General features: G+C 39.5%; 1 non-coding gene across 1 annotated transcript; it reads left to right on the plus strand.

Annotated features, from left to right (window-relative positions):
- The first annotated feature begins 4,936 nt into the window (after window positions 1-4,936).
- LOC116121126 lies at window positions 4,937-5,043 on the plus strand. Its single transcript, XR_004126662.1, has one exon. It is a non-coding gene; the product is annotated as a small nucleolar RNA R71 (small nucleolar RNA).
- Window positions 5,044-13,463: the final 8,420 nt, after the last annotated feature.

The raw sequence follows: 13,463 nt of genomic DNA on the forward strand, positions 1-13,463 counted from the left end.
CAAAACAATTCTATCATAAATTGATCAAGTTCTTAATAGCATTAAGCACATAATATAGACTCATCATTAGAAAAATAATTCACTGATCAAAGAGTAAAAGATTGATCACAGATCGATAAATAGACTAACCCTAGTCTTAGCCTGAGAAAATTAATTCATAATAAAAGAAACAATAGTAGAATCCAAGAAATAAATCATATTGAAAAAGTAAAAACAAACTCTGTGATGAATTTTGTTCTTGATTCTCCTTTCTCTTTTGTTACCCAATAATCTCTCTCCAAGAATGGGTAAAATTCGGCCTCCTTAAGGAGTAATCTTAATCACCCTTAAATACCTAAAAGAGTCCTAAGTGAAAAAGGAAAGAAAAACTAAAAAAAACCCTAAAAGTGTTTGACACGGCCTTAGCTGTGTCCAAATGTACGTCACCACAGCCTAGGCCATGGTGTTTCCTGTCCTCGTTATTTTATCTTCATTCAACCATCATGGTTGTGTTGAACCACCAAGGCAAGGCCATGGCCTTCAAGCTTGTCAGCTAATCTCAATTTCTTCAAGCTTTAAATTCCAATTTCATTCCAATGCTCCAATCTACTCAATTAACACCTAAAAATTACAAAAATTCTCCAAATCAGTAGCTAACCATTCATATTTCAAACTTAACAAAAACTAACATCAAAACACAAAAAACAAATGAGAAATTAACTAGAAGGCTACAACAACAAACCTAAAAACACTAAGTTTATGCAACTTATCAACAGTCGTTGGTGTCAAGGGACAAATGCATAGCTTGGGCAAGCAAAGGCCGAGACCCCACACCTATGCATGACATTCCGCATCCGAGAGAATGGGCAACAACTTCGTATGCCTCAACAACCCTGTAACAAGTCAAGACATGCGAGGAACACGTAGCATGCCTGGCATCCACCCCATACCCATGGAGGGCATCAGGTGGAAAAAGGCAATGATACAATCAAATTCCTTTTCGTAGGTAAGCAACATAGGATACCGAGACCACCCACGAGGCAATAGTTACGCTTAGGGAAACACTGAAGATGATGGGCAGTCGACAATTCGATGCACGAGCACGGAGCCTACCAACCCACGCCATCAAAACACCACTCACACGCCTGTTGTGTTCACTTGCAAGCAGTATGCCAAACGAACCACACCCTGATGGTAATAACCATCAAGCATGCAAAAGCATCGAGCAAGGCCACCTCAACACTGCAAGACGCAAAAAGAACATTATAATCGAGGGACAAAGACTGAATTGAGGGATAGGCATAGCCTGCCTAAGCGTTGCAGGCATCTTACCATGCCCAGGATCACCGTACGCATCCCTTGCACTATGATACACAGGGCAATAAACCTGCAGGGTGAGGCGCACATGAGAAACTTAGGATCACCCTTGCATGGGGGATTTATCCACAAGCCTTAAACAGGCAATGGGCAACCGGGGAATCACACTATGAATAAGCATAATGATCAGCCCCCAAACCAACCAAATTACTTGTGACGACATTGGGGTATCAAACCATGCCCGGGGATGCCTTAGCTTAGCCATGCATCGGCACTATATAGGCAGCAAATGCCACGTGCTCATCATGGGTGTTTGCATCGGCAACCTATGCATGGGGCTCAGTCACAACGTTGCTAGTGCTAAGTGGGGCATGAACCATGCCCGAGGTACCGCAGTGCAGCCATGCATCGACACTATATAGGCAGAAAATGCTGCATGCTTATCATGGTTGTTGGCTTTGGTAACCCATGCATGGGGCTCAGTCCCTACATTTGCGCATTATGCTTTGCTCCCGAAGGCCACAAGGTGATGCGTTGTAAACTAAACCCTAAACCCTAAACCCTAAACTTATTCACACACCTCTCAAAGCTCTTTTGTGTCATACATTAGGTCCATAATTCTCCTAAAGGGTATGATAAAGTGTTTAGGGTATAGGGATTGGACAATTTTTTTGTTTGCAAGGAAAATAAGGCAATGATAATCTCATAAGGCTCAAATGGGTGACTACAGAAAGATTCATTCATGGGTCAGCTGGAAAGGCTCAAACGTTCCGAAAAAAGCCTAAATCATTTCCTCAACAATGTCTAATCCTAGAATTTCACTTCAAGCACTTCGCTACTAGGTTCTAGAGTCCACCAACATTATCAAACTTTACCTAACCACATAAAATGAATCTAAGCATGCCGAAATAAATGAAAATGGTGGTTGAACCACTCAACAAACCTCAATCAAAATTCAGTCAATAAACATAAACTTGAAGCACTGCTTAACATTTTCCAAAAATAATATCCCAACAATTCTTGTTTCATCATAGACTTATGCAATTCATCTAGGCAACAACAACACAACACACACAAAAAACACTAAACAAATAACAATCAAAGAACTTAAAACAAAAAGAAACATACAAACAAACTAAACATACAAATTCTCAAAATTTTCCTACCCCCAAACTTAAAATGACATTGTCCTGAATGTCACATCATGCACATCCAAGGAATAGAAAAAAAAAAAGTAAAGGTTACAAGATACTCCCCTGATTAATCCATAAAGGTCGATTTTTGTGCAAAATCCTGGCATCCATTCCTTGGCTTCCTCATCATCATCATCTGTCAAACAATTGAAAATCTATGGTGCCAAATGTGTTAGATACCCTTACCGATTAATATGAAAGAATTACATCCTAATCTCAACCTTAGTGAACTAAACCTAAAATCTAAACAAAAACAAATACAGAGCCAAAAACCAGGAAATCAACATCAATTCCTACTTACAAAACATAAAGAAATAAAAGAAAAAACTAAAAAGAAAAGTGCTTCAGGCTTCAATCTTCTTCTACTTCTTCCTCTTCACAGAACTCCCAAATTTGCTAAAAGCACTTTAACACAACAAACCCAACTTCCTCAACACCAAATTAAATCAAAATCAACAATTTCTACACTCCATAATCAACTCAATCCTCAACTTCTCAACCAACATCCACAATCAACAAATTCAAGCAATTTTTCAACAAAAACAAATCCACAATTGAAAGTGAACAAATAAATTGCACAAAAACTCTTAACCTTACCAAGCCAAAGCTTTCCAACCTTCAATTGCTCCAATTTCATTAAGAAAGCTCCAAAACCTAAGGGTTGCTAAAAATTTCTTCAAAATGGTTTAAACCAGGGCAATTGAAAGGTGCATGATTGTTTAAAGAGGTAAGGGAGTGGAATGGTGGGAAGAAAATTCAATAAAAACTCTTTGGATTGAAGGTGGAAGTGTTTGGCTCTTGGATGTGTTTTGAAGTTTTTCGTGAAAAATGAAAATGATTGGAGTATATATGGGAAACAAACTTTGCCGCGGCGAAGTTCTTCATTCAATTGCAAACCCATTCGATGCCGTGGCGAAGAAAATTTTCTCGCCGCAGCGAAAAATTCCTTAGCACAACTCCACGATACCGTTTATGTCGTGGCGAAGCAAATTGTTTCGCCGCTGCAAAAAATTCCAGAGAGCACACCGCCTCGGTGAAGAACAAACTTTGCCGTGGCAAAGTTTGGAAATTTTCGAATTCCTTTTCTTGCAAAATATACATCGCTGCGGCGAAGAAAAAACTTTGCCCTGGCGAAAACTGGAAATTTCCTGTTTCTCGCCTTAATTCAATAATTTACTTAAAACACCAAAAAGCACAAAATCAAAATCATTCAAAAAAATCAGAAAACTAAACAAATTCAAAACAACAAACAAATGAAAACACTTGGGTTGCCTCCCAAGAAGCACTTGTTTATAGTCGGAAGCTCGACTTTCCCATGGTCCTTCGTCAATCCGGATCCTTGTGGGGTGTTTCACTTCCCATTGCCACCTCTTGGTCTTTCCTTTGGAATTTCAGACATTCTCATAAGCATCTTTTCAGAACTTCAAATTCATATATGCGTACTTGAGATGAGATGGTGATTGGTTGAGTCCAATGTTTGGAGTCTCTTCCAACACCAATTTTGACTTGTGTGCATTTACACCAAATTCCTCAAATTGTTCCTTGTGAGGTGAGTTGCTTGGTTGAAATTCCCCTAAGTATCTTGCACACCATTTTGCTTTGAGAGTTTTCTCTTCATTAGTCTTATCTTCATGTTCTTAAACTTTTCTTCATTGTGAGGTTGCTCCAACACTATACCTCTCCTCAATGTTATGACATTTGATTGTTCTTTAGGATTTGTGACTGTTGTGCTTGGCAAAGAACCTTGAGATCTCTTTGTTAATTGTTCAACCAATTGCCCTACTTGAACCTCCAAATTTCGAATGGACACTCCTTGATTTCTGAAGTTTGAGCATGTCTCATTCATAAAACTTGTGGTTTCTTGCATGAATTTCTCGAACATTCCCTCCAATCTCAACATTCTTTGCTCACATGGTTGATGATTCACCATTGGTTGATGGTTTGGCATTGTCCTTTGATTTGATTGACTGCTTTGATTGTTCTAGGACAAATTTGGGTGATTCCCCCAACCAAAATTATAGGTATTGGCGAAGGAGTCATTTTGCAGCCTTTGTGAACTAACAAGGTAATTCACTTGCTCGGTTGTTGAGAAAACTAACTGGTTTCCATCTTGGCATTCCACACTCGCATGGTTTCCTGCACAAAATTCACAAGTTATAAAAGGTAAGTGAATAGAATTTACATTCATACCTCCCAATTGGCTTTGAAGTGATACAATTTGTGCAGATAATGTGTCGAACGCATCAACTTCATGTAGACCCATTGTTCTCTTTGGCATTGCTCTCTCATTAGGTCTTTGGTAGTTATTGTTGGCCATCACCTCAAGCAATTCATAAGCATCTTCTGGGGTCTTGTTGTTTAAGGCTCCGCCTGCTGCCACATCTACCATCGTTTGAATATTTGGTAGCAACTCATTGTCAAATGTTTGGACTTGTCTCCAAAACGGTAGACCATGATGTGGACATTTCCTTAACAACTCCATGTACCTCTCCAAAGCTTCATATAGTGATTCATTATTGCCTTGCACGAAAGAGGTAATGTCATTGCTCATACTTAAGATTATACAATATTTACGATTAACTAAAAAAAAAAAAAAAATGAAATAAAAGCTTTAATTTAGCACTACACTAGATACTATCAATATTAATAATTAATTATCCCCGGCAACAGCGCCAAACACTTGATGCGTTGTAACTACAACATGCATAAATAGCAAGTGCACTAGTCGCACAAAGTAATAAAGTGATGAGTGAGTATCGTTCCCACGAGGATAGTGTTAAGAAGTACCGATTTCTCTAGTTTAAGTCCTAACTAAAGCAGCAATAAATTGGATTGATGGAAAATTAACAACTAAATACAAATTAACAAAATATAAATGAATGATAATGAAATTAAAGCAAAACCCAAAAACTTAACTAATTAAACAATGCTAAAAAAATGCTAGGGTGTTGATTTCACCTAGATACGCTAACCCAAATCATAGAATCTATTACCCAAGTTCTAATTCCTTGATTGAAAATCGAATTCCCTAAGTTGTAAAACATACATTCTCATGCTACATTTCCCTACTTATCCCTATTAAGCTTCCGCACCCAACAAAATGAAGATTAATAGTTCAAAGGATTTTAAGCTTTGTGGAATTCTATCTAGATTTCATAGATCGCTAAACCTATCTCTAGCGTTTGCTAATCTATGGTATTTATCCCAAGAGGCACAATCACAAATCACTTCTCAGTCTCATTGTGAACAACACACATTTGAATGGTGATCAAGCATCCAAAAGACATTAAGCAAAGAGATAAACACTCAATCATGAAATTAAAACTCAAAGTAATTCAATCCATATAAATTTGAATCATTGTATCAAGATTACATCAAACCCTAGCTAAACAACTCAGTTCATACTCAAAAACGAAATAAAACAACAAAAACAAACTGAATCAAGATTCATCATTGAAAAACAAGCAAAAGATTGAGAAATCTTCTCTAATTTGAAGCCCAAATCTTCAATAATCTTCTCCTTCCAAGAGTTGCCTTCCAAATGATGAACCAAGACTCCTTTCTCTTCCTTTTCGCTCTAATTTCCTTGCCATAGCAAAGATTTTCGGGCCAAATTTGAGCATGATAGATTCTGAATCTGGAAAAGTGTTAAACATATGAATTGTAGTCCTTTCAGTTATCTTTCTGGTAGTTCAAGAATAAACACAATCAGAGGTATACAACTCAAGTTATGGCAGAAATACTGAAGCACGTCCAAAGACGTTTTTCTTCAGTTCCCAGCTTACTTTTCACGATGTCAAGCCAAGTTTTCACCCTTGTCCAGTCAGAATTAGGAAAAACCAAAAACATGAAAGTTGTAGCTCGTCTTCTTATCTTTCCAAAGCTTCTAAATTCAGGGCATTCTGAGTTTCCAAGCTCAAGTTACACAATTTACGCTCAAAACTGTCATTTATGCTAAAAATCATCGTTTAGGTAGCAATTATGGCCCAAATTGTATGAAAGTGTCCTAAATCCTATCAAAATTCAATGCAAAATCATAGTGTAAAATATAATTATCACAAGGCAGAGGCTTCATCGCACCACACCCAGATTTTCCACGGCTTGCCCACGCATTGCTGCATGGGGCTGCTTTGGAGCTTCAAAACATGGGGCTCAGCCACCTTTCCCACAGCCTAACTCGTTTCCCACGTTTCTTAGCCTCATGGGGCTCAGTCACAACGTTGCTAGCTCTAGTTGGGGCATCGAACCATTCCCTGTTAGGAAACGGTCCATATATGCAGCAGAAAACAAAATCATAATAACAAGGATCGTTCCCATTGAGCCAAGATCAAAGGTACAATTTTACAGTTTATGTTAAAATAGAAATCTGCAGAAATTAATCATGAGTTTAGAAAAACATACGCACATTTGGAGGCTCCTCCAAATTTGTCAATGAACGTTTTTGCTATCGACCCAAGTGTAGGATCGAACCCACGTAGTCCACATGAAGACAATCACAAAGAACTAAGGAGGGATTTGCTAGATCCTCCTTAGCTTTAAGATTGAAGAAGAAAAATCAAATGAATTGATTTTGGGCAAAATGGAATACTGCCATGCGAGAGGAAATAGGGCTGCTGTGTTTCACTTTTTCACAATGAAAAATACACTAATGAAAATCACACCCATTTTACAAATAACCATTTTCTTTTATAATAAATTAAGTTGCCCTATTCCTATATGGAATAGGCTTCAGCTCCAACCCAAACACCCCATGTTACCAAACACTCCCAATTAGATATTTATTTTTATTTCATCATTATCTCAATTAAAATCAATTAATATATATATTTAATCTATATATATTAACATTTAACAATAATGATGATTTAATTAAATATATGCGAACACATATTTAAATGTAATTTCACTTATTTAATTTTTCTAATAAATTAAATAAAGGCTACAACCTCAGCAAATTCAATTGCACTGTAAAATTATCAAAATACCTTTTTACCTAAAAAGACGAAAACGTCATTCTTTCTTCCTAAGTCTTGAATTATCTTCTATGTGTGTGACCCATAGGCTCCTCATCATACCAGCAGTGTATAGTATCGCGATTAACACCAATTAATCATCTCACTAATACACAGACTAAGATTGGCCCCTAGCAAGGCATCATGGCCACCCAATAGATTCAGATTTAGCAAAGTAGCTACCTGTCAATGATATGGTTACCGTACAATTCAATCCTTTCATCGTTTGTTATCTTGACGAGACTAAGGCATAGAAATAGTGGTAACCTTTGGTTACTCTCGATATTATGTATTCAGTTTCTGGACCAATGACATGTATTATAATCCGGATAGAGCAACAACTCAATCCCACTGTGGCCATAGTTTTAGTGTTATTGCCATATATTGAATTGCGCCATGAGATAACTTCTCTCGTACCCGGGAGTGATGAATCCTAGCCAATCACCACCGTATTGACAGCTCTGAATAGAACTGCGTTAGGCTAGTGTCAAACTGCATCAATCGGTGCACAAGGCGCTCTGGTGATCCCATGTCTAAGGATCACATGCACCACCATTTGTTAGATGATTTGTTCCATAGACATTGGGGTTACCATCCATATGGAATCCTCTGGTGGATTAGTCCAGTGAACTTGTTGTGGTGTATTTGCCTACAGCAAGCACCCATGTGTTGCACCAGGTTATCACCAAACAACCTTGACAAGTGAAATCAGTCACTGCCTTTCGACAGGGTCATTCAACACTATGATAACCTTACCGTATTATCTATGCCCTTACTTCAGAATAATACTGAGGCTATGGATGTTTCTAGAATGGCCACCATATGTGCTTATAGGGTTCTCACTATCAAGATTTGAAACACTTGATACCCTCGTTACGGTTCTACCATTCTAAGGACATATATCAATACATATTGCAATAATAATGATTTACGCAATATAGAATAAAATGCCTTTTATTGATTAATGAATATTATCACAAAGAGTCAAGTCTACAATAATTGATTGGCTCTAGGGCATCTACTCTAACATTCCCGAGGTACCGTAGCGCAGCCATGCATCGGCACTATATAGGCAGAAAATGCCACATGCTTATCATGGGCGTTGGCTTTGGAAGCCTATCAATGGGGCTTAGTCCCCACATTCGCGCATTGTGTGCTGCTCTTGAAGGCCACAAGGCAGAGGCTTCATCACACTATACCCAAATTTTCCGCAGTTTGCCCACACATTGCTGCATAGGATTGCTTTGGAGCTTCAAAACATGGGGCTCAACCCCTTTTCCTGCAGCGTAACTCATTTCCCAGCCTTATTTCCCACAATTTCCTGCAAGCAAGAAATTTTTTAGCCGGTGGTCGAAGTTGGCCCAACTGCCACCGGCGGACTGGCTGGTGATGGCGGCTGGACATCGGCCATGGCTCACACGAGGGTTAAGTAACAATCAAGTCTATGCCTAGGTGGGGGAAGTCGAGCACGGCACAGCACGCAAGGGACAGCAGCAAGGGCAACCTGATTGAGAGAACCACCTCCCCCTTAAAGAGCCATATTTGCACTTGGCAGAGTGCTAGGAGGGGACATGTTCCATGTCTGAGCTATCACCCTCCTCCTAAGAAGGGGTAAAACTTTGAATTTTGAGCTGATTTTTGCATGGAGGTAAACAAAAATGCAAGGAAGCTAACAAAAAAAAGAAAAACGCAATTTGCATAACTACATGATTTTTTATGATTTTTCGAAGATTAAAACTTTGAAAAATCATATACTATGAAATTTTGGTCGGGGTTTGTTTTGTTGTGCTCCTAAAATCCCCATTTGAATTGTGGTATATACATTAATTGGAAGATTTTGAACTTTGTTCGAGAGTTTTTTCAAAAAAAGGATTTCGGTGCACAGCGAGGCCACGCGTGCACATGCAGCCATGCCAGCGTGTGCATACAATAAGGATGGGCACGGGCCGGGGACCACTGTCTTCGGCCCCGCCCCGAAAGCCCAAAGGGATTCCCCGATCTCGACTCAAAGCCCGTTCGGGGAATCCCCAAAAAAAGCCCATTCCCCAACCGAGGAATTCGGGGATTCCCCGAATTCCCTGTTTGGGTTTTTTTTTTTTTTTTAATTTATACTTTTATTATTATTTTCTCCCAATTATATGTACCAACCAAAAAAGAAATTAAATATAGATAACATATTAACGTAAAGACCATATCATCAAAAAAAAAAAAAAAAAAATTAAATCTATAATGTACCTATTAAATATAAAAACCATCATACTAATACATTATACATATATATAAATATATTATATATTATATATTAATAGTATAATATTATGTACTATTGTATTAAGTAATAAGTATACATATATAATGTCTCTTTAATAGATGATATAATGTATTATATATGATACATTATACATATATATTATAACAAATTTTAAATGAATAACTACCATATATATTATAATAAATTCTAAATAAATAGCTATCACAATTCACAATATAACAAAGGCAATTAGGAATAGAATTGAAATAATGATTCAATGAGCGACAAACAAAAAATTATAGTGATTTATTGATTCATTATAATCAATCAAAACAACAAATAATATATTACATATATATTATATATTAACGTAAGATTATAGATAATAGTATAGCATATTATGTATAAATTATAATGTACAACATATATATGTTATATACATTATACTTATATAGTATATATCATATATAATATACAATGTATAATGTATAATATATAATGTCAAATGTATACTGTATATAATGTATAATGTTAAATGTATACCATATATATTGTCGAATGTATAACTTTTGTTTCATAGCATTATCATATTATGTATAATATATATATATATATTACAAATATTTATAATGATTTATTATATTTAATCTAGTTTTATTTATTACCTATTTGTATATAATTTCATAAAATACTTACACAATTATAATTTGTTATTGTATAATGTATAATTGATTTTCAAATATTAAAATTATTATAGCTATATATGATTGATTTTCAATTATTAAAATTAATATTGAATTATTGATATATATATATATATAAAATAAACGGGGCGGGGACGGGGTAGGGCAAAACCAATCCCGACCCCGACCAGTCCTCGAATTCTGGGGGGCAATATTGGGCCCGATCCTAGCCCGAATCTCGAAAATTTTGGGGAAAATCTGCCCCATTCAGGACGGGTCGGGGCGGATCCCTGCAAGGTCGGGCTATGTGCCCATCCCTAGAGGCTAGCATGCAGCCATGCCAGCGTGTGCACAAGCAGTAACGCCCGTGAGCCTTAGTGCCCAGCAAAATATTTTAATTAACCTCTTTTTTAAAAAAATGCTTGATTTTAGCCCCCAACCTTGGTGCTCAGATAATTTTTTTTTAATTAGTCTCCTTTCCAAAAAAATGCTTGATTTGAACGCAGCCTTGGTGCCCATCAAAATCAGCCACACCCCGAGCCTTGGTGCCCAGCAAAATATTTTAATTAACCTCCTTTCTGAAAAAATGCTTGATTTGAACCCCCAACCTTGGTGCCTAGCAAAATATTTTAATTAACCTCCCTTTCAAAAAAATGCTTGATTTCAACCCCCAGCCTTGGTGCCTAGCAAAATATTTTAATTAACCTCCTTTTCGAAAAAATGCTTGATTTCAACCCCCAGCCTTGGTGCCTAGCAAAATATTTTAATTAACCTCCTTTTCGAAAAAATGCTTGATTTCAACCCCAGCCTTGGTGCCCAGCAAAATATTTTTTAATTAGCCTCATTTCTGAAAAAATGCTTGATTTGAACCCAGCCTTGGTGCCTATCAAAATCAGCCACGCCCGCGCACGCAAGCAGGCCACGCCTCAACGTGCAAGTAGCAATGCCCGCTCGCATGCAGCAATGCCCGCGCGCATGCAACAACGCCCCAACGCGCAAGCAGAAATGCCCACGCGCACAGGCAACAACAGCTGCGCATATGCAGCCACGCCTATGCATGCGGTAGGCAGTTTTCCTGCAAGTTGCCTGCCCATGCCATGGGTAGCTTTCCCGTAAGCAGCCAAGCAACGGAGAGGATCTTGGCGAAATCAGCCAAGGTCCCTCTCGCAGGCAACAAGGGTTGCATGCCCATGCTGTGGGTAGTTTTCCCATAAGCAGCCAAGCAATGAAGCAACGGAGGGGATGCCTGCCTATGCCTTTGTGAAATCAGCCAAGGTCCCTTCTGTAGGCAACAAGGGCTGCCTGCCCATGCTGTGGGTAGTTTTCTCGCAAGCAAGTAACCGATGGGATGTTTGCCCATGCCTTGGTGAAATCAGCCGAGCTCCCTCCCACAAGCAACAAGGGCTGCCTGCCCATGCCGTGGGTAGTTTTCCAGCAAGCAAGCAAGCAACCGAGGGGATGCTTACCCATGCCTTGGTGAAATCAGCCAAGCTCCCTCCCGCAAGCAACAAGAGCTGCCTGCCTATACCATGGGTAGTTTTCCAGCAAGCAAGCAATCAACTGAGGGGATGCTTGCCCATGCCTTGGCAAAATCAAAGCTCCCTCCCTCCCGCAAGCAACAAGGGTTGTGCACGAGGCCGTGGGCAGTTTTTCAGCAAGCAGCCAAGCTCCTGTGTGCAACAAGCTGCTTGCCTATGTCGTGGGTAGTTTTCCTGCAAGCAGCCAAGCAACCAAAGGGATCTTGGCGAAATCAGCCAAGCTCCCTCTCGCAGGCAATAAGGGATTCCTGCTAATGCCGCGGGTAGTTTTCTCGCAAGCAGCCATGCAATTGAGGGGCTACCTGCCAATGTCATGGGTAGTTTTCCCGTAAGCAGCCACACAACCGAGGGGCTGCTTGCCCATGCCTTGGCACATGGGTAGCAAAATCAGCCAAGCACCCCCATAATGGGCAAGCTGCCTACCCATGTCGTGGGTAGTTTTCTTGCAAGCAGCCAAGCAACCAAGTAACCGAGGGGATGTCTGGCCATGCCTTGGCAAAATCAGCTAAGCAATTGAGCAATCGAGGGGATGGTTACGCATGCCTGGGCGAAATCAGCCAAGCTCCCTCTCGCAGGCAACAAGTGATGCCTGCCCATGCCACGGGTAGTTTTCCTGTAGGCAGCCATGCAACCGAGGGGCTGCCTGCCCATGCCGTGGGCAGTTTTCCCCAAGTAGCCATGCAACTAAGGGGCTGCCTGCCCATGCCTTGCAGCAAAATTAGCCAAGCACCCCCATGATGGGCAAAATCAGCCAAAGACCCTTGTCCTCACTTGGACTTAGAATTTTCACGATTCCATGCTTTTTATAATCGAGGACCTTTAGGACAATACTGGAGAAAATTTATAAGTGTCGAGTAAGGTAAGGGTGGGACAAGATCGAGAGGGATCGATTGAGATTGAGGGGGAGAAGGAGGGAAGAATCGGAGCGACATAGGGCTGAGCATGGCAGCAAGGCCACTCTTCCACTTATAATACCCCGTCACGTATTTAAGTCGCTCTAGCATAGATTTTGACTTAGAGGCATTCAGTCATAATCTAGCGCATGGTAGCTTCACATAATTGGCTTTTCAACCAAGAGCAATGACCAATTGTGTGAATCAACGGTTTCTCTTGTAGTAGGTTGAATTACCATTACAACGCTGCCATCAGTAGAGTAAAACTAACCTATCTCACGACGGTCTAACCCAGCTCACATTCCCTATTGGTGGGTGAACAATCTAACACTTGGTGAATTCTGCTTCACAATGATAGGAAGAGTCGACATCGAAGGATTAAAAAGCAACGTCGCTATGAATGCTTGGCTGCCACAAGCCAGTTATCCTTGTGGAAACTTTTCTAACACCTCCAGCTTCAAATTCTGAAGGTCTAAAGGATCGATAGGCCATGCTTTCACGGTTTGTATTCGTATTGAAAATCAGAATCAAACGAGCTCTTACCCTTTTGTTCCACACGAGATTTTTGTTCTCGTTGAGCTTATCTTAGCACACCTG

This window comes from Pistacia vera, unplaced genomic scaffold (genome assembly GCF_008641045.1).
Source record: "Pistacia vera cultivar Batoury unplaced genomic scaffold, PisVer_v2 Contig966, whole genome shotgun sequence".
Lineage (NCBI taxonomy): Eukaryota > Viridiplantae > Streptophyta > Magnoliopsida > Sapindales > Anacardiaceae > Pistacia > Pistacia vera.